Source organism: Eutrema salsugineum, unplaced genomic scaffold (genome assembly GCF_000478725.1).
Source record: "Eutrema salsugineum unplaced genomic scaffold, Eutsalg1_0 scaffold_4, whole genome shotgun sequence".
NCBI lineage: Eukaryota > Viridiplantae > Streptophyta > Magnoliopsida > Brassicales > Brassicaceae > Eutrema > Eutrema salsugineum.
Window position 1 is genome coordinate 6,752,988 of NW_006256686.1, and position 20,488 is coordinate 6,773,475.

The following is a 20,488-nucleotide window of genomic DNA, read 5'->3' on the forward strand; positions in this document are numbered from 1 at the left end:
CCTTCAGGAACATTGATTATGGTTCCGGCTGTAGATAGGAATGGTCTTCCAAGAATAAGTGGATCCTTAGGTTCTTTTTCTAGTTCTAGAACTACAAAATCGGTGGGTATGGAACATTTTTCAATTTCTACAGGAACATCTACTAGGATACCTACTGGTTGTCTAACAGAACGATCAGCTAATACTAAAGAAATCTTAGTGGGCTTGAAAGTGTGATGTCCTAAACGTTTTGCTACTGAAAGAGGCATCATGTTTATGCTAGATCCTAAATCACAGAGAGCACACTCAAAAGCTACATCATTGATGGTGCATGAAAGTACGAAGCTTCCAGGATCGTTTTTCTTTTCAGGGATTCGGCTTTGCAGGGTTACTTGATTTCGGATGCTGTTTCCTAAATTTTTAATGAAAACGTGAGCATCTTCTACAGATCTAGTTGTGAAATCTCCATTACTTGCTATGTCGAAAGAGTGTTGTAACTCTGGAGTTATACCGCAATAGAAGATACCCAGCAGGTATTCCTCGGTATATCCATGGTGTGGACAATCTCTTTGGTATTCCCTAAATCTTTCCCAAGTATCTAAAAGATCTTCATATTCTTTTTGTTTATAAGTTCTAATCTTCTTTCTTAAGAGATTTGAACGATTTCTAGTATAAAAACGATTTAGGAAAGCAGTTCTACACGCTGCCCACGTTTTTAGTGAAGCAGGTCGCAAAGATTTTAGCCATTTGCTGGCCTTATCTCTAAGAGAGAATGGGAAAAGACTACACTTGTGGTAATCCCCATTTGCTGTAACGGTTCCACATAATTCTTCGAACGTCTCGATATGGTCTATCGGGTTTTCGAATGAATAACCAGAGAATTGATTTTGTTGAACTAAATGGATATGGGGTACCTTAATTTCGGTTTTGCCATCCTTTGGTAAAGCTGGTTGAATAGCTCTTTGATCTCCCAAGAACTTTTCGAGTGAATCGAAACTTCCAATCAGTTCATCATCATCTTCATGTTTTGTCGATCCGATCAGCACATTGTTATCATAGATCGGTTCTTCAAACTCATCATCCGTCAGGTCATAATCGCTTGGATCACCATCCACACGATTTGGTGGATCACCAAGAGTCCCGGGAACATGTTCCCGGTCTCTCATCGCAGAGAAACCTGAAAAAATTCAAAAGGAAAAGTAAAAGTAAACAAGTGTTCTAATGGATTTAAGCTGGGATTCGCAACGAAACAAATCAAAGTCCCCGGCAACGGCGCCAAAAACTTGATTGCGATTGTAAATGGGGTTTTGTTATTTTCGTTTTACTAAGCTTCAGGTTTTAAATTTATAACCCCTAAATGTCTGCAAGTTCACAGATGTGCGCTGTAGCACTTAGGGTATCAATCCACAGAGACTTAGTTGTTTCAGTACGAATTCACTGCAACGCTTAAATCAGATTAAAACTAAAAGGTTTGGGTTTTTGTTTTGGGTTTTGGTTGTCACTAAATCTAAACTAGAAAGCAATTAAAAACTAAAAAGCAATTGACAAAAACGAATGCAAGTAAAGCAACTAAAAAGCGATTAAACTAGGCGATTGAAAACAAAGAACAAGCGAATCGAAAGCAAATAGAATTGAAGGTAAAAATCGATTGAAACTAGAAGGCTGTAAACAATTAAAGACAAACGTTGGAGCTCAAGGGGTTTCGCAGGGGTTCATGGTCTAGGCTATGTCGATTTTAAACATATGATAAAGGTAATCAACTACGTATGTTCTAGAACTCGAGGCACGGAAGTATGAATAGCCTACTTTCGCAGCACTAAACAACTATCTCTCGCAACCCTGATCAGTAGGTTTCCACTCTGATCCTGGAAGGGAGAAGATGCAATAGCAGAACAAGACTCATCAATATTCACAACTCAACTACAGGTAGGTTTCCACTCCTATAGAAGAATTGCTCGTTTCACCCTAGTTCAGACAATCAATGAAAGCTTTCGCAACATATCATATCAGATCGGCTTCTAAGTGGCCAGCAGAGAATCACGAAGTAAGATTAAAGGCAAACGAAGAACATCTAGAAGATTAATAATCCTAAATCTATCAATTCATAAGCAAAGACACATGAAATTCCCTTTGAACAATCCCTTTAAACCCAACTGGGTAACTACTCAAACATATTGTAACAAAGCATCATAGAGTATTGAAAGTGCAGGAAATTAAAGAACAGAAGGAAGAAGAACAAAGAACGGAGAAGCAGATGGAGGCGCGATGTCTTCCTCCAGCGGCGGCTCCTCCTTCAAAACCGGCGGCCTCCAGAAACCAAGGACAGAAAAGGGTAAAGAGGTAGCAAAGGAACCTGAACCAGGTATGTCATCAAGTGTTCAACAACATCCATGAGATTAGGGTTCAGTCTCCTTTGACTTTCGATTGAGTTTTTAGCATTATCCTCTAGATTTATCTTGTGCATACAAAGATCTGGAGAGATTCCAGGTATGTCATCAAGTGAATATCCCAAGGATTTTCTATGCTTCCTCAGCTCAGTCAACAGCATTGTGGTTTCTTCCGCCGTCAAACCAGAGTTTATTTTGACAGGATAAGTAGAATTTGGTCCAAGGAAAGTGTACTTAAGTCCGACGGGAAGAGTTTTAAGCTCGACTTTAGGGGCTTTAAGCTCGCTCCAAGGATCATTAATTGCTGCAGCAGTGTCTTTAGGAGGTGTAGGAATGTTTGTTTGGTCCTTAAGATCTAGATAGTGAAGAGGTTTCCTATAAGTTTCAGATTTATCAAGCATACGTGCACACTCACTTGAAATTTCTTCAAGGAAATTGCGTTCATCTTTTGCGAGTGAAAGTGTGACACTTAAAGGGTCGTCTAGAAGCAGATCTTCATAGACTTCCTCAATAATTCCGTCTAACTCATCAACCCGGCAAATTTTGCCATCCAAAGTTGGTTTATCGAAACTTTTGTTCATGTCAAACTGCATAACTAGACCGGCTAGATGAAGGTCGATCTTTCCTTCAGGAACATTGATTATGGCTCCGGCTGTAGATAGGAATGGTCGTCCAAGAATAAGCGGATCCTTAGGTTCTTTTTCTAGTTCTAGAACTACGAAGTCGGTAGGGATGGAACATTTTTCGATTTCGACGGGAACATCAATTAAGATACCTACAGGTTGTCTAACGGAACGATCAGCTAATACTAAGGAAATTATAGTGGGCTTGAAAGTGTGGTGTCCTAAACGTTTTGCTACTGAAAGAGGCATCATGTTTATGCTAGAAATGAAATCACAGAGAGCACATTCAAAAGCTACATCATTGATGGTGCATGAAAGTACAAAGCTTCCAGGATCATTTTTCTTTTCAGGGATTCGGCTTTGCAGGATAGAACTACATTCATGGGTTATCATCCGCCTTTTTCAAGAGTTAAAGAATTTGTTAGAATACCCTTCATGTATTTTCTTAAAGCAGGAATCATAGCACAAGCTTCTACGAAAGGTAATCTCACATTTAACTGATCGATTAGCTCTTTAAGCTTAGTTTTTTCTTTCTATTTCTTAGGGGCTCTTAAGGCTCTAGGATATGGAGGTTTAGGTTTATAGACACGAGTTGGTGGAGGTGGAATCAGGTCTTCTCCAAGGATTTCCCGGGATGAATCTTCTCTTACTTCTTCTCCATCCTTTTCTCCTACCACTTCTTTTTCAACATCTTCATTCGTGATTCTTTCTGTTTCTTTCTCCTTTTCCTTACCCTTTTCATCATCTTCGGGATCTTTAGGAAATTCAGGCTCTTTGTAAGCTAATCCACTCCTAAGTGTGATAGCTTTCACATGATCGGAGTGATCTGCTTCACTTGAACTTTCGAAAGAATTTTCACTTGGTTCCTCCTCAGGTTTATCTAAGTTTTTAGAATTGGTTTTGATCATCAGGCTAAGGAGGGTGGAAAATTTTTCATCGAAATCCTTCTGCATCTCTTTTAGTTCAGATCTAAGATCACTAATCTCTTAAGACCTAGATTTTTCGAGCTCTAAATTCTTTTTGTTTAGGTTTTCAGCTTCAGAAGAGGGAAAACTAGGATAGTGAACATGATTAGATTGAATAGCCAAGATTGGTTCGGAAGGTGGTTTCCTGTTAAGCTTGGAAGACAGTTTCCCGCGGTCAGAAGGCTCGCGACCGCGGTGAAACATGTCTTGGCCGCGGTCAGAACAGCCACGACCGCGGTGAAACCTTGCTTGGCCGCGGTCTGGATGAATGGACCCGCGGTGTTCAGAAACGAATGGAAAATCTTGAATTTGATAGACTTCTGCAGTGTTAACCATCCCATGACCATAAGAATCCATCGGGTTGATCCAGCCATCAAAGTTACACGTATTGTGTACCCTATTTGGTTGTTGCAATCCAAGATGACTCATTATGTGACGGAGACACTTTATAACTTCCGAAATTTCTTCTTTCTTCTCAGGAAGTGCAGAATTACCAAAGGTTACTTGATTTCGCATGCTGTTTCCTAAATTTTTAATGAAAACGTGAGCATTTTCTACAGATCTAGTTGTGAAATCTCCATTACTTGCTATGTCGAAAGAGTGTCGTAACTCTGGAGTTATACCGCGATAGAAGATACCCAGCAGGTATTCCTCGGTATATCCATGGTGTGGACAATCTCTTTGGTATTCCCTAAATCTTTTCCAAGTATTTAAAAGATCTTCATCTTCTTTTTGTTTATAAGTTATTATCTTCTCTCTTAAGAGATTTGACCGATTTCTGGTGTAAAAACGATTTAGGAAAGCAGTTCTACACGCTGCCCACGTTTTTAGCGAAGCAGGTGGCAAAGATTTTAGCCATTTGCCGGCATTATCTCTAAGAGAGAATGGGAAAAGACTACACTTGTGGTAATCCCCATTTGCTGTAATGGTTGCACATAATTCTTCGAACGTCTCGATATGGTCTATCGGGTTTTCGAATGAATAACCAGAGAATTGATTTTGTTGAACTAAATGGATATGGAGTACCTTAATTTCGGTTTTGCCATCCTCTGGTAAGGCTGGTTGAATAGCTCCTCGATCTCCCATGAACTTCTCGAGTGAATCGAAACTTCCAATCAGTTCATCATCATTTTCACGTTTTGTCGATCCGATCAGTTCATTGTCATCATAGATCAGTTCTTCAAACTCGTCATCAGTCAGATTATCATCGCTTGGATCACCATCCACACGATTTGGTAGATCACCAAGAGTTTCGGGAACATGTTCCCGGTCTCTCATCTCAGAGAAACCTGAAAAATTCAAAACAAAAAGTAAAAATAAACAAGTGTTCTAATGAATTTAAGCTGGGATTCGCAACGAAACAAATCAAAGTCCCCGGCAACGGCGCCAAAAATTTGATTGCGAGCAAAAGCGGGGTTGTTGTTTTCGTTTTACTAAGCTTCAGGTTTTAAATTTATAACCCCTAAATGTCTGCAAGTGCACAGATATGCACTGTAGTACTTAGGGTATCGATCCACAAAGACTTAGTTGTTTCAGTACGAATTCACTACAGCGCTTAAATCAGATTAGAACTAAAACGGTTTTGGTTTTGGTTTTGGGTTTTTGGTTGTCACTAAATCTAAACTAGAAAGCTAAACAAGTAAAAGCAAATAAAAACGAAAGCAAGTGAAAGCAAGTAAAAATCGAGTAAAAGCAAGTAAATAGCGATTGAAAAGCAAGACTGTATCGAAGGTTGTAAGCAATTAAAAACAAACGTTGGGGCTCAAGGGGAATTCACAGGGGTTCATGGACTAAGCTATGTTGATTTTAAACAAGTGATACAACTATCTCTCGCAACCCTGATCAGTAGGTTTCCACTCTGATCCTGGAAGGAAGAAGATGCAATAGCAGAACAAGACTCATCAACATTCACAACACAACTACAGGTAGGTTTCCACTCCTATAGAAGAATTGCTCGTTTCACCCTAGTTCAGACAATCGACGAAAGCTTTCGCAACATATCATATCAGATCGGCTTCTAAGTGGCCAGCAAAGAATCACGCAGTAAGATTAAAGGGAAACGAAGAACATCTAGAAGATTATAAATCCTAAATCTATCGATTCATAAGAAAAGACAAATGAAATTCCCTTTGAACAATCCCTTTAAACCCAACTGGATAACTACTCAAACATATTGTAACAAAGCATCATAAACGAAATTGAAAGTGCAAAAAACTAAAGAAAAGAAGGAAGAAAAACGAAGAACAGAGTTGCAGGTGGAGGCGCGATGATGCTCTTCGGCGGCTCCTTCTTCAGGATCGACGGCGGCGGCCTCCTCTCTAGGGTTCCACGAAATCTCTCTCTCTTTCTATCGTATGTCGTCTCCCACACCTTTAGGAATGACCTAAAGGGGGTATTTATAGCTTCTGGGGTGGTTCTGGACACTTAAGGCTTCAAAAATAACGAAAGGAATTGATCTGGGCTTTAATTAAGTCGTCAGGAAAGTGAACGACCAAAGTCCGCGGTCGCGGTGGCTCTACCCGCGGGAAAATGGGTATTGGCCGCGGTCCCGGCATATGCTCTCTTCCGAAACTGCATTTTTTGTCATTCTTGCATCGGGAGTATCTGAAAATCTAACCGTTGGATTGTCTCCAAAACAAGTGCATTAGAAAGCTGGTTAGATCCTCTATGTTGTCTCAAATTTTGGGGGTGAGAAGGTCTTCATCGCTTGTCATACTTCTGACGGTCTGCATTTATCCAAAATTGCTCATTTGTTCCAAATTGCATATCTTTTGCCCAAATTTCCTGTAAAGTCTTTTGAAACTCTAAAACATTGAAAACACTTTAAAAACGATTGAAAACAGAGTTAAAAAACCTGCATAAGACATAATTATGATCCATAAAAGTGGTCAAAATACGGTGTTATCATGCTCCCAAGTTTTGATGGAGCCTCTTTGAAGGTTCTCTCCCCATTGATGAGCTTTATCACCAAGACTGAATGGAAATATCTGAGTTTGAAGCTGTCCTCATAGACCCCATTTATCTTTGTCAAATCACAAACTTTATCAAACTGGTCCAAGTGCTCCAAAGGATCTTCCATATGCAATCCATGGAACTTGGAGTTTTTGACCATATTCAGCAATAAGGCCTTGACTTTAAAATTGTTGTTTTGCACTGGTTGTACTTGAATTCCTGCTCCATACTGATGAGCATTGGCCCAATCATTCTCTCCAACAAAGACCTTTGGCTGCTTATATCTCCTTGGCTGGTTTTGGGAAGGCTGTTGGTGGTGAACTTGTTGCCTTTGCTGCACATGGGCTTGGTTCCTTTGCTGATGAGCTGGAGCTTGTCCCTGATAAACATTGGCATGTTGTTGCTGCTGTACTTGCTCCTGCTGAGCATTACCCTGGTTGAACCCATGAACAGCGGCCTGACCCTGATTCATCCCATTACCAGCTCTGATTCCAGCTCCATTTCCACCTTGCACAGCATTACCCATACCAGCTTTATTGCCCTGATTCATTGGACCCGGATGGTCTTCTTGAACTTGAGGCTCTATATCAACCATGTCTAATTGATCAATCTGCCTGCCACGCCTGTCCCTTCTTCTCCTTGGGATTAGCTGTTGAATGTTGTTGTTCGCAGCTTCTTGATCTAGAGCTGGTCTGTATGCACCTGAAACTCTCAACCAGAACTTGAAAGAAATTAGAAAACAAAAAGAAAATTCTTGATCTCAAGAAATGATACAATCTTAATGCTATCACACTTTGGCAACGGCGCCAATTGGTAATTTAGAGTTTTCAAGGCTCTTAATGAGGGTTATCAATCCCTTTTGTCACTTTGCAGTACAAAGGGTATCAATCCATCATGTGTAGACACTATGATGCAGGATCAGTTCTTAATTCAAGCCAAATGAATGAGGTTCTGATGTTACTATAACAAGAATTAAAGCTAATGATCAAGTTAAAACAGGCAAGTAAATAAACTAAATGAGATGAGAATGTATGTATGATGATGAGAAAAGTCTAAGACATGATAGTGGATTAGGGTGTCATTGGTGCCAAACTAATGAGCTAATGAATCATGTGATTAAGCAAACCATTCAACTTAAACATCATTAATTAAGCTAATCCTCTCATGAAGGCATTAACTTGTTTGTTAAAACAGTGCCCAATCTAATCATAATTAGTGAAAATGAGTTAACAAGCATTAAGAATCAGTCTAATCTGTCATTTAAGCATATAAACAATCATTCCCATGATGAAAAGATGCTTAAACCTCTAACAACCTTGTTTCAGGCATTTCATCAAATACTTTTGGTGCATGAAATGCCTAAAATCTAGACCACATATGATCTGTATGGATCTAGCATAAAGAATAGGTTGTAGGGAATGGAATATGAATGATCTAATCCCTAATCTCATTAATCTAGCACCTAAGCACCCTAATCTACATGTATAAGACCTTAATATGGAGATTACTCACTAATCATGATCAACACACTAAATCATTTGCAAGATGTGCTGTTAATCATGTTAGAGGTGTGAAAATGAAGATGGAGAAGATAGATGATAAGAAGACAGTCTTAAAAACACTCAAGAATCTCTGAATCTCTTGATTAAAACGCCTAAAATCCGAGATTTCTCTTCAAAAGGAGTTTTGATATGTTCATAATTTGCATCATTTAGGTTGCATATTTCATTCCAAATCATGTTTTATTTCATGCATTTTAGGTCCTTAGGGTTTGTTTTAGAACTTAGGAGATGCATTAGGTCCCAATGAGTCTTCGCATGTTTTGAGTGTTTATCAAGTGTATTTGGAGCTATTTGGAGCTGAAAAGATGAATCCAGGAAGTGGAATGGTGATCAAGGCGAGAAAAATGGTGAAATTGGGTTTTTGGAGGTTATCGGCCATTCTCGCGCACCAGGAAGGTTTTTCTTGGCCATTCTCACGTACCGCGGGTGGATTTTTTCGGCCAAAACGCGTACCGGCCAATGGATTTCTCGGCCAAAATCTCCGGGTGCAGACACGTTTCCAAAATCGCCTGTCCGGGGAACCTTCCGGTCCGATTCAGCTGTCGGGTGCTTTATCAAAGTTGGAGAGGATTGGATCGCGGTTCCAGAGCAAGTGGAATCATAGAATTCGGACGCGTGAGCAGAAAGTTAAGCTCGTCGGAAGAAACTCCTGTCTCGCTGCCGTTTTAGACGAATCCGATAAGCTCCGAAGAATGCGAAGGACGGTGCACTTCCAGGCCGATTCAGTTTCCGGAGCCTTCATGAGAATCATAGATAAGTGAGTCTTATTTCCAGAACGACCGAGGTCATCCGATTCGGAGCTATGAGCAGGAAAATATGGTCTCCGGAATGGACTTATGTCTAGACGCCTTTCTCTGATCGTGTAAATGCATTGCAAAGATGAGCCCTCCAGGAAGCCTTCCACTTCCCAAGCACCGAAGCCTCCTTATACAAGGTGTTTGATGAAATCTGGGTTCATAGGCATTTCTCCACCTACAAGGTGTTTGATGAAATGCCTGAATGAGCTAACTTAAGGGTTTATGCCTTTTTCATCATGGGAATGATTGTTAAATGCATGAATGACATATTAGAACTGTTTCTTAATGCTCATTGATTCATATTTCACAAATGATGATTTGGTTTGAAAATGGATTAGTGTAGAGGTTAATGCCTTCATGAGAGGATTAATCTAGATTAAAGTTCTAAGTTAATTGGAATTTGAGATCATGTGATGCTTGTTTTATCTTTCTGTATAAGATTCAGTCTTTCTTAGCTCTTATTTTGATGCACAAAGAGGCTGTCTAGTCATTTTAGACTTGGAACCTTATGCTTGTTGATTGCTTATTCATCTAATGGGAATTAGTCTTGAATTGGTAATTAGCAAAGGGATTTTTGTCATGAAAATGAATTAATCTGATTTGGAAGTCTAGACTAAAGAATTACAAGTGTTGCATTGTTTGCTTAGCATCATGAATTCACATTTAAAGCACCCTGATCAATGATCACATCTAGAGGTTTAGCTTTCTCTTTATTTGAATTCAAGTGTTTGTTTAGTTTCTCTTGCTTGTTTAATTCATAATTACTGTTTGTTCTTGCTTGTTTTATTATATGCTTTTAGATAATCTTGGTTACCAACTCATCTGTTTAGTTAGACTTGGGATTAAGATATTGATCCTCATAATCTTAGTGTCTAGAATCTATCCATTTGGATTGATACCTCAAGTGCTACAATGACATGAGTAGTTGAGGAATTGATTAAGGATTGAAAAATTCCTACTATCAATTTGGCGCCATTGCCAATTGGAGATTCATTCTAGCATTAGGACTTCGGATCTTCTTGAGATCAAGTCATTTTCTTTTGTTTTACTGATTACCTTTCAAGTGCTGTCTTTGTTTTCAGGTGTATGAACACCAGAAGTCAAGCAGGGAGACAAAGAGAAAGAGCTGAGCACATTGAGAGGTTGGGTATGGATCAAGGGCAACAGGCTCATGGTGGTAATGGAAACCACTAGAATCAGGACGAGCCACCACCTCCACGTCCAAGACAAGTTGTGGGAGCTGGTGATGAGGCCAATGCTCAGGGTCAAAGACATGGGATTCAAGCCCCAACACCTGAAAACGATTTTGAGATCAAATCTGGCCTGATCAACATGGTGCAATCAAACAGGTTCCATGGCTTGGCATTAGAAGACCCATTAGATCACATTGACAACTTTGATAGAGTTTGTGATCTAACCAAGATGAATGGAGTGAGTGAGGACAGTTTCAAGTTGAGGCTATTTCCTTTTTCTCTAGGAGACAAAGCTCATCAGTGGGAAAAGTCTCTACCTCAAGGATCAGTCACAACTTGGGAGCAATGCAAAAGAGCATTTCTAACCAAGTTCTTCTCTTCATCAAGAACAGCAAGGTTAAGAAATGAAATCTCAAGTTTCATTCAGAAGAACCATGAATCAGTTTGTGAGGCTTGGGAAAGATTTAGAGGGTATACCATGCAATGCCCTCACCATGGATTCTCAGATTGTCAGCTGCTAAGTACCTTCTACAGAGGTGCTTTATCAAAGGTCAGACTTCTCTTGGACACAGCTTCAAATGGTAATTTCATGACCAAGGAAGTCAATGATGCCATGACCCTAGTGGAGAATGTAGCTCAGAGTGATGAGCTTTATGGATCAGACTTTGAAAGGAGTTCAAGAGGAGCTGTGAGTGCTGAAGAGGAAAGGACAAGGAAAGACATCAAGTCTCTCAATGAGAAGTTAGACACACTTCTCTTAGCTTCTCATCAGTCAGCCAACTTTGTTAGAGATGTGAATCATGTGTTTCAAGACACATTTCAAAGGGAAGACATCACAGCTGAGGTGAACTTTGTAGGTGGCCAACAAGGTTACCAAAAGGGCTTTACCCTCTACAAGAATCCCCCAAACCAGAACTTCTATCCTCAAAACACTGAACAACAAGGTTTTGTCCCTCCCCAACAGCAAAGCCTCCTACAGAACTCAGGGAATAAGGATCAAGAAGTACATAACCTGCTCCAGCAAATTCTCCAAGGTCAAGCAAGTGGTGCCATGGACTTTAACAAAACGATGGCAGAGATTAACAACAAGGTGGATTGTAGTTATTCTGATATTCTATCTCAGCTTTCAACCTTGGCTTCCAAAGTCAAGACTCTAGAGAACAACAAGGGCCACTGCAGTTCTCAAGCTCAAAGATCTTTACCAGGGACATCAGTTGCACATCCAACAGAATACTGCAATGCCATCCTCTCAAATGATGAGAATCATGCTGCTGTCCAAGAAATTGAGGATCTTCTCCATGGCAATGTCTCAAGTGAAAAATGCATGACAAAAGATGATGAGGACGCCATCATAGATGAGTTTGAGTTCCTGTTCTGTGATCTCAATGAGGACATTGAGAAAGAATGTGGGGAGGCAACTTCTTTTGATATGAGAAAGAATGATTCTGAGATTACCGAAAGAAACGATCAGAGAATGGTTCAAGGAAGGACATCTAATGGAGTCTCTAGGACTGGTTCAACAAGGGTGAAACCCAAATTTATTCCCAAGCTAGGCAACCCAGGAAAGTTCTCCATCTCATGCTCTCTTGGAAACTTGAAAGTGGAGAATGCTTTGTGTGATTCTGGATCAAGCATTAGTGTAATGTCTTTAGACATGGTGGAGAGACTAGGGATCAAGAGTCTTAAGCATCACCCCATGTGAATCATCTTTGGAGATTCATCCTCAAAGAAACCATATGGAATCCTTGAAGACTACCCATTGAAAATTGGTGAATGCACAGTTCCAACAGATTTTGTAGTTATGAAGATGAAGAAGACAAAAGAGCTACCTCTTTTGCTTGGAACTCCATTTCTGAACACCACATGAGCAAGGGTGGACTTTGATACTCAAAGAGTGGTGCTTGCTAAGGTAGATGATGAAGTATCTTATCCTCTCAAGCCTCCTCTTGCTGGGTTTTGTGGAGTTATATCTGATGATTCTGATGAATTGAAACGCTATCGGATGATGTACGTGGGGAGTATTGGAACTATAGAAGAAGCTCCACCCCTTGCATCTGTTGAGAAGAAGAAAGAATCGTTAGTAAGACCTGATCTTGAGTTTGAAGGAGATTTCTTTAGTGATGATGATGCTTGCTTGGAATCTTTTTCTCCTACACCAAGTGAGAAGGAGGTCAGCAGCAACAAAAGCAATGGTTCAGGGTCTCAAGACAAGAACCCAACAAGCACCAAATCATTCACTCTTGGGTCCTCTTCTCAAGTCTTAACTCTCACTCCATGGAAGTTTGATGTTGGAGCTGTTGAATACAAGGTTAAGGCAATGGAAGATCAAGACCATTTGCCAAAGTCAGAGCTATCCTCACACCAGAGCTCAAAGACAAAGGATCTGATGGTGTCCAAGAGCTGATGAACAAGGACCTCATGCTTGAATTCATGGACAAGATAAGGAGCATCAAAGCTCCTCCTCTACCTCACTAAAAAGAGTGTAAGAAGTCAAAATTAGTGACTTTAAACAAAGTGCTCTTGGGAGACACCCCAGGCTTATCCTTTGTAAATATTCTTTTTAATGCTTTTTTTTGCTGTTTTTAGGATGTTTTGATGTGTCTTGTGGAGTGTGTTCAGGTTACAGATGACCTGGTGTTCTTTGGCCTCAATGAATGGTGGACAAGATGCAAGGAAATGCAAAATTTGGCTAAGTTCACAGTTTGCCACGGCCATGAATCACTGCTTGACCCAGGCGTGGCATGAGGCTTTTTCTTGGATGCCAACCTTCGGCTTTTGCCATGGTCTCTCTGACACGGTCACATCCAAGCCGTGGCAATGTGTTAGAGGAAGAACAAAAGAATGTCACGGGCTGTCCAGAGGAGCTTCCAGACCGTGGCAACAGGGGGTGGCAAGAGGAACAATGTACAAAAACGAGCTCCAGCCCTCACTACAAGCACGTTCAGATCAGTGCAAGGAGCAACATCAAAACTAGGACACCTCCAGTGATGTTTAGCCTCCTGAGATTCACAATTCCACTACTCCCTTCCATCAAAAACAAATCTGGTAACACTCCAAACTCTTTGTACATATGCATCTAGTTCTTTATTTCTCATTTTGCATCTTTCTTGCTTTTGCCTTTCACTCTTCTCTTATGCTTTTATAACACAAGGGACTGTGTTATTTAAGTGTGGGGGAGGGGTTTTGTGTTTACTAATCATGTTTTCTCTTGTTCTTATTTTGATTTGCATCTTGAGTCTGCATCTAAGTGCATATAAAAACCAACAAAAATTTGAAAAATCAAAAAAAAAAAAATTCACAAAAAAAGATCATGTAGTTGCATTCACATTTTTTTGGATTGAGTCTAGTTTGCATCATATAGGTTGCATCTTGCTGGGAGTAATGATAGTTTTTCCTTGAGAGTACATCACTTTGAAAATTTGGACCAAATATGCTTGTGAAATGATTTCTATGCTTGCAAGGCCTGAAATGATTTGAATCTGAGAAGCAAGTTTGAATTGAACTCAACTCTAATAAGTGAAAACCCTGAACTTGACTTGAAATTATCATTTGGTGCATTGTTTGAATAAACTTGTGGATACCAATATACATATTTGAGCTAGAATCCTGTTTTTACCATCCTCTTCCTTAGCTCAAATAGCTGAATCTGCATAATAGATCAGTTTTCCTCACCCTGAACCCATCCTTCTTTCAAGCCAATTGTTTGTGTGTGATTGAGAGGCCACCTTGGACCAAGCTTAGCAGAAAGTGTTAGGTTTAGGGCGACAAGGGCAAGTCTCATTGAGTGCTAAGTTCCATCATCAAGGAGCTGAGAGATTTGGCAAGAACTAAGTGTGGGGAAATACTTGTTGGTGAGTGGAAAAAGGAGAGATGAGTGGAAATAAAAGGAGAATGGTGAGAACTAGGGGATAGAAAAAGAAAAGAAATCAGTCTTGGAGTTTTGAGTCAAAGAAAGTGAGCTCTAGTGTTTTGAAAAGAAAGAGTCTAGCCTCTAAGTGAAAAGAAAAGAAGCCAAAGTGCTCAAATGTTTTAAAAAGAAAGAAAAAAGAGGTTAGAGGTGACAAAAGAAAGTGAAAAAGAGCTATGGAAAGTTTGAACTCCAAGACTTGTGTATGAAAAGGAAAAGAGAATCCCCTAGTGAGAGAAGAATGAGTGTGAAAAGTAAGCAAGTGAGGAAACTTTGGGTAGAGTGTGGGGTGGGATGAGTCCTTGCCCTTGTATGCATAGGTTGCCTTTTACCTTTAGCATTCTGCCAAAGTTTGGTCATTCATAGAGAGATCCTTTTGCTGCATTGAACCCACTCAGGCATTGATGAGATCATTTTAGTCTCATAACCTCACCCTAGCCAAACTATGTTTGTTTAAACAATGCATCATTTGATCCACTTGGTAAAAAGCTTAATGAATGTGAAAGAGTTGAGAGAGAGAAGAACTTGTGGAGATTCCTTGTTGAGTTGATATATATCTGAGTATGGCTTTGCATTGCATAATTGAGCATGAACTTGAATTCTCATTGTGATCACTTCTCTCAAAAAGGAAATATGAACTCCCAATGCATTCAACTTCTCTCTCTCATTTGTTCTTTTTGCTTGAGGACAAGCAAATGATAAGTGTGGGGGAGTTGATATGTTCATAATTTGCATCATTTAGGTTGCATATTTCATTCAAAATCATGTTTTATTTCATGCATTAGGTCCCAATGATTCTTCGCATGTTTTGAGTGTTTATCAGGTGTATTTGGAGCTATTTGGAGCTGAAAAGATGAATCCAGGAAGTGGAATGGTGATTAAGGCGAGAAAAATGGTGAAATCGGGTTTTGGAGGTTCTCGGCCATTCTCGCGCACCAGGAAGGTTTTTCTCGGCCATTCTCACGTACCGCGGGTGGATTTTGTCGGCCAAAACGCGTACCAGCCAATGGATTTCTCGGCCAAAATCTTTGGGTGCAGACACGTTTCCGAAATTGCCTGTCCGATTCAGCTGTCATGTGCTTCATCAAAGTTGGGAAGGATTGGATCCCGGTTCCAGAGCAAGTGGAATCATGGAATTCGGACGCGTGAGCAGAAAGTTAAGCTCGTCGGAAGAAACTCCTGTCTCGCTGCCGTTTTGGACGAACCCGATAAGCTCCGAAGAATGCGAAGGACGGTGCACTTTCATGCCGATTTGGTTTCCGGGGCATTCCTGAGAATCAGAGATATTTGAGTCATCTTTCCAGAACGTCCAAGATCATTCAATTCGGAGCTATGATCAGGAAGATACGGTCTCTGGAATGGACACATGTCTAGACGTCTCTCTCTGATCGTGTAAATCCACTGCGATGATGGGCCCTCCAGGAAGCCTTCCACTTCCCAAGAACCGAAGCTTCCTTCACCAAAGTTGAAGGTATATGAGTCCTCTGTCCTTTGAAACCGGAAGCACACAATTCGGACAAGTATCTTAGAAGATACACTCTCCGGAATGCAAAGTGGTCCAAACAGCCCTGAATGATGCGAGCTAAGTGAAACATGCCGCGATGGAATGCCACGGTCCACACTTGGCCGTGGCACTTATTTGCAATCCTTCGGCGTTTGACACGATCTGAATGCCACGGTCTACACTTGACCGTGGCAAAGTAACATTTGGCCGGGAAGAACTTTACAAGCATTCGGCACTTGACACGGTTTCAATGTCACGGTCTAGGACTTGACCGTGGCAACTTTTACACACCTTCGGTGTTTGACACGATCACTTGCCACGGGGCTTTACCAAGAGCTACTAGACTGTGGCAATCCAAGAAGTTCATCACCCAAACCCAGAAAAGAAGAGACACGGCCACTGGACATGGTGTAAATCAAGCCATGGCAACCTTGATCATGAAGAATCTGTCCAAGAACTTTGATACTATCAGTTTGCCACGGTCGGTTTGCCACGGTCTTTCTAAGCATCATCTGACCGTGGCAAACCACACCACTATCCATCAAAATCGGGTCAGGACCCAGTTTGTCCTGGGCTGACCCGGTCCGCAAGAGACACTATATATGCTTTTTAAGGTTTTTTCCAAGACTTAAGTTTTGTTTTTCTCTTGTTTCTCTTTCCCCTTTTGTTAAAAAAACGAGTTTGTTAAGAGATATCTCAAGGATTTAATCAATCTAAGTCTGTTTCTTATCATCTCATCTTCTTATCTTTGCTTCTAATCATGATTAACATCACCTCTTGCAAAGGAAATGGTGTGTTCATCATGCTTAGTGAGTAGTCTTCTTTTAAACTTCTAGGTGTGTAGATTAGGGTGCTTAGATGTTTGATTTGTGATGTTTAGGGCTTAGATTGTCTTCTCCTTTCCTTAGTTAGCTGATCCTAATGCTAGATCTCTCATTATAAGCTTGATCTAGAACTTAGGCATTTCGCCACCCACAAGGTGTTTGATGAAATGCCTGAATGAGTTAACTTAAGGGTTTATGCCTTTTTTATCATGGGCATGATCGTCAAATGCATGAATGACATATTAGAACTGTTTCTTAATGCTCATTGTGATGTGGTCATCGACCCAGCAAACCATCACAAAGAGACCCCAATGACCTTAGACAAATCAGACGGCCCATCCGAAGCCGAGAGATGCCTGATAGAAGCTGAACCGGAGAAAACAATGGAGCATAAAGGCGAGCCCAACAGAAGCAGGGATGAAAACTTTGAGTTTCACCAACAAAATGCCATCAATGAAGGATATGATCGAGCCAAAACATTTTTGGGTCGACCCATAAATGAAGATTCTCAAGAATCAACTCAAACTCTTGGCCAAAGCATGTTCAAGCCACCCAAGAAGACCCATGCGCCTTATTCAGCACTGATGAACTCCGAGATCAAGTGGTCCAGCTCGACCAACACTTTTATTACATTTCTATCTCACCCAGTGAACGCCTCAAAGTGGAGACAATTGGAATCAAACCAATACCGATTATGGTTGGGAAGTTATTCATTTTACAAGTTGGAAGATCCGTTTCAGACCCAATTGCGCAGCTAGACTGAAGATCGTACTCTACAGCCAAACTCATCCATGTTCTCAGCCCAAAATTACTTGGAGAATATTATTTGGTCTTTCCTTGATCCAACAAGCTCAAGATCCGAAGAATTGCCCGTTGGATCCTCAAGTTACACCCAATTTCCCAAAACGGGTTGACTTGGTTCTATTTATGGCAGGTCCGAGCTCTGACTGGTTTAGTTCGCTATCTACAAAGGTTTGGCGCCCAGGAGAGACTCTAAGGCTACTAAGGAAGCTTAGAAACACCTTCCCATGCACCAGCACCCACAGGATCAGGCGGATCCTTCTGCAACTTCACTTGCCATATATATATGCATTAACACTTAGAGGAATATCTCACCAACGGCTCTTTTCTCTTGAATGCTACAACTTGGACGTGTTTTATGAAGAAACTAATGTGCCAGAGAAGCTCACCTATCCCCTCAAACAGTCCAGATACAAAGGCTACATCACTTCCTCTACTTTGGCCGATTCTCGCCATAATAGCTCCAACGGCTATATTCTCTTATTGCTAAGATTTCTTTTCTTCTTTTTAGACTTTAGAACGTTGTAAGAGCTCTATATAAAGCTCATTATATCATTTGTACAAATCACCATTCAATCTTAAAGTAATAAAGCATTTTCGTTTTTCTTCAAAGAGAGTTCTTTGCAAAAGTTATTTCTTTTGAATATTGTGTGTGATTCACATTGTTCATCAGAATTCTTGGATTAAACTATTTGTGTGATTCAAGTAGTTTGTTCGATCACTTGATAGAGAGAGTCTATCATCAACAGATTGAGTGAGTCAATCATCCTATCATCGCGCCATCTCTACCATCTATTCCACCTTCCGCCAACAAAGCTTGTTGTCCTTGACAACCTTGTGAATTATAAGACTTGGTGTGATTCCAATCTTATATCACATTGATTCATATTTCACAAATGATGATTTGGTTTGAAAATGGATTAGTGTAGAGGTTAATGCCTGCATGAGAGGATTAATCTAGATTAAAGTTCTAAGTTAATTGGAATTTGAGATCATGTGATGCTTGCTTTATCTTTCTGTATAAGATTCAGTCTTTCTTAGCTCTTATTTTGATGCACAAAGAGGCTGTCTAGTCATTTTAGACTTGGAACCTTATGCTTGTTGATTGCTTATTCATCTAATGGGAATTAGTCTTGAATTGGTAATTAGCAAAGGGATTTTTGTCATGAGAATGAACTAATCTGATTTGGAAGTCTAGACTAAAGAATTACAAGTGTTGCATTGTTTGCTTAGCATCATGAATTCACATTTAAAGCACCCTGATGAATGATCACATCTAGAGGTTTAGCTTTCTCTTTATTTGAATTTGAGTGTTTGTTTCGTTTCTCTTGCTTGTTTAATTCTTAATTAATGTTTGTTCTTGCTTGTTTTATTATATGCTTTTAGATAATCTTGGTTACCAACTCATCTGTTTAGTTAGACTTGGATTAAGAATTGATCCTCATAATCTTAGTGTCTAGAATCTCTCCCATTGGATTGATACCTCAAGTGCTACAATGACATGAGTAGTTGAGGAATTGATCACGGATTGAAAAATTCCTACTATCAAGTTTCTTTACACCAAAGAGGGAAAGAAAATGAGAGAATAAGACTTGTTCTTTGGCTAAAACGCTAAAAAAGTATTTATAGCTCCTAAAACGAACCGGGACAGCCCGGAACAAACCGGGTCCTGACCCAGCTTTGATGGGTAAAATGACAAGTGTGCGAGTTGATGCGAGTTTGTAAACGGGGTTTGTTGTTTTCGTTTTACTAAGCTTCAGGTTTTAAATTTATAACCCCTAAATGTCTGCAAGTGCACAGATGTGCGCTGTAGTACTTAGGGTATCGATCCACAGAGACTTAGGTGTTTCAGTACGAATTCAACGCAACACTTAAATCAGATTAGAACTAAACAGGTTTTGGTTTTGGGTTTTTGGTTGTCACTAAATCTAAACTAGAAAGCAAGTAAAAAGCAATTGAAAGAAAACTAAAGCAAGTAAAAATCGATTATGAATGAAAGCAGATAGCAAGTAAATAAAAGCAGAATGGAAATCTAAGGTTGTAAGCAATGAAAGACAAATGTTGGGCATCAAGGGGTTTCGCAGGGGTTCATGGTCTAGGCTATATCGATTTCAAGCATATGATAAAGGTAATCAACTACGTATGTTCTAGAACTCGAGGCACGGAAGTATGAATAGCCTACTTTCGCAGCACTAAACAACTATCTCTCGCAATCCTAATCAGTAGGTTTCCACTCTGATTCTGGAAGGGAGAAGATGCAATAGCAGAACAAGACTCATCAATATTCACAACTTAACTACAGGTAGGTTTCCACTCCTATAGAAGAATTGCTCGTTTCACCCTAGTTCAGACAATCAATGAAAGCTTTCGCAGCATATCATATCAGATCGGCTTCTAAGTGGCCAGCAAAGAATCACGCAGTAAGATTAAAGGCAAACGAAGAACATCTAGAAGATTATAAATCCTAAATCTATCGATTCATAAGCAAAGACACATGAAATTCCCTTTGAATAATCCCTTTAAACCCAACTGGGTAACTACTCAAACATATTGTAAACAATCATCACAGAGTATTGAAAGTTGCAGGAAATTAAAGAGAACAAGGAAGAGAAACGAAAAACAGAGAAGCGGACGGAGGCGCGATGATTGCACTCCAGCGGCGGCTCCTCCTTCTTCGAAGACGGTGGCTCCTCCTTAGGGTTAGGCAAAAATCTATCTCTCTCCTCTTTGTCTATTATTTTCGGTCTCTCCTCTTTAGAATGACCTAAAGAGGGTATTTATAGCTTCTGGGGTGGTTCTGGACACTTAGGGCTTCAAAAATAACGAAAGGAATTGATCTGGGCTTTAATTAAGTCGTCGGGAAAGTGAACGACCAAAGTCCGCGGTCGCGGTGGCTCTACCCGCAGGAAAATGGGTGTTGACCGCGGTCCCGACACTTGCTCTCTTCCGGAACTGCATTTTCTGTCATTCTTGCATCGGGAGTATCTAAAGATC

General features: G+C 40.3%; 2 non-coding genes across 2 annotated transcripts; one reads left to right on the forward strand and one right to left on the reverse strand.

The window, feature by feature from the left end:
* The first annotated feature begins 525 nt into the window (after window positions 1–525).
* On the forward strand, window positions 526–633 carry LOC112084968. The gene has a single exon (XR_002898614.1). It is a non-coding gene; the product is annotated as a small nucleolar RNA R71 (small nucleolar RNA).
* Window positions 634–10,852: 10,219 nt separating this feature from the next.
* On the reverse strand, window positions 10,853–10,959 carry LOC112084760. Its single transcript, XR_002898421.1, has one exon. It is a non-coding gene; the product is annotated as a small nucleolar RNA R71 (small nucleolar RNA).
* Window positions 10,960–20,488: the final 9,529 nt, after the last annotated feature.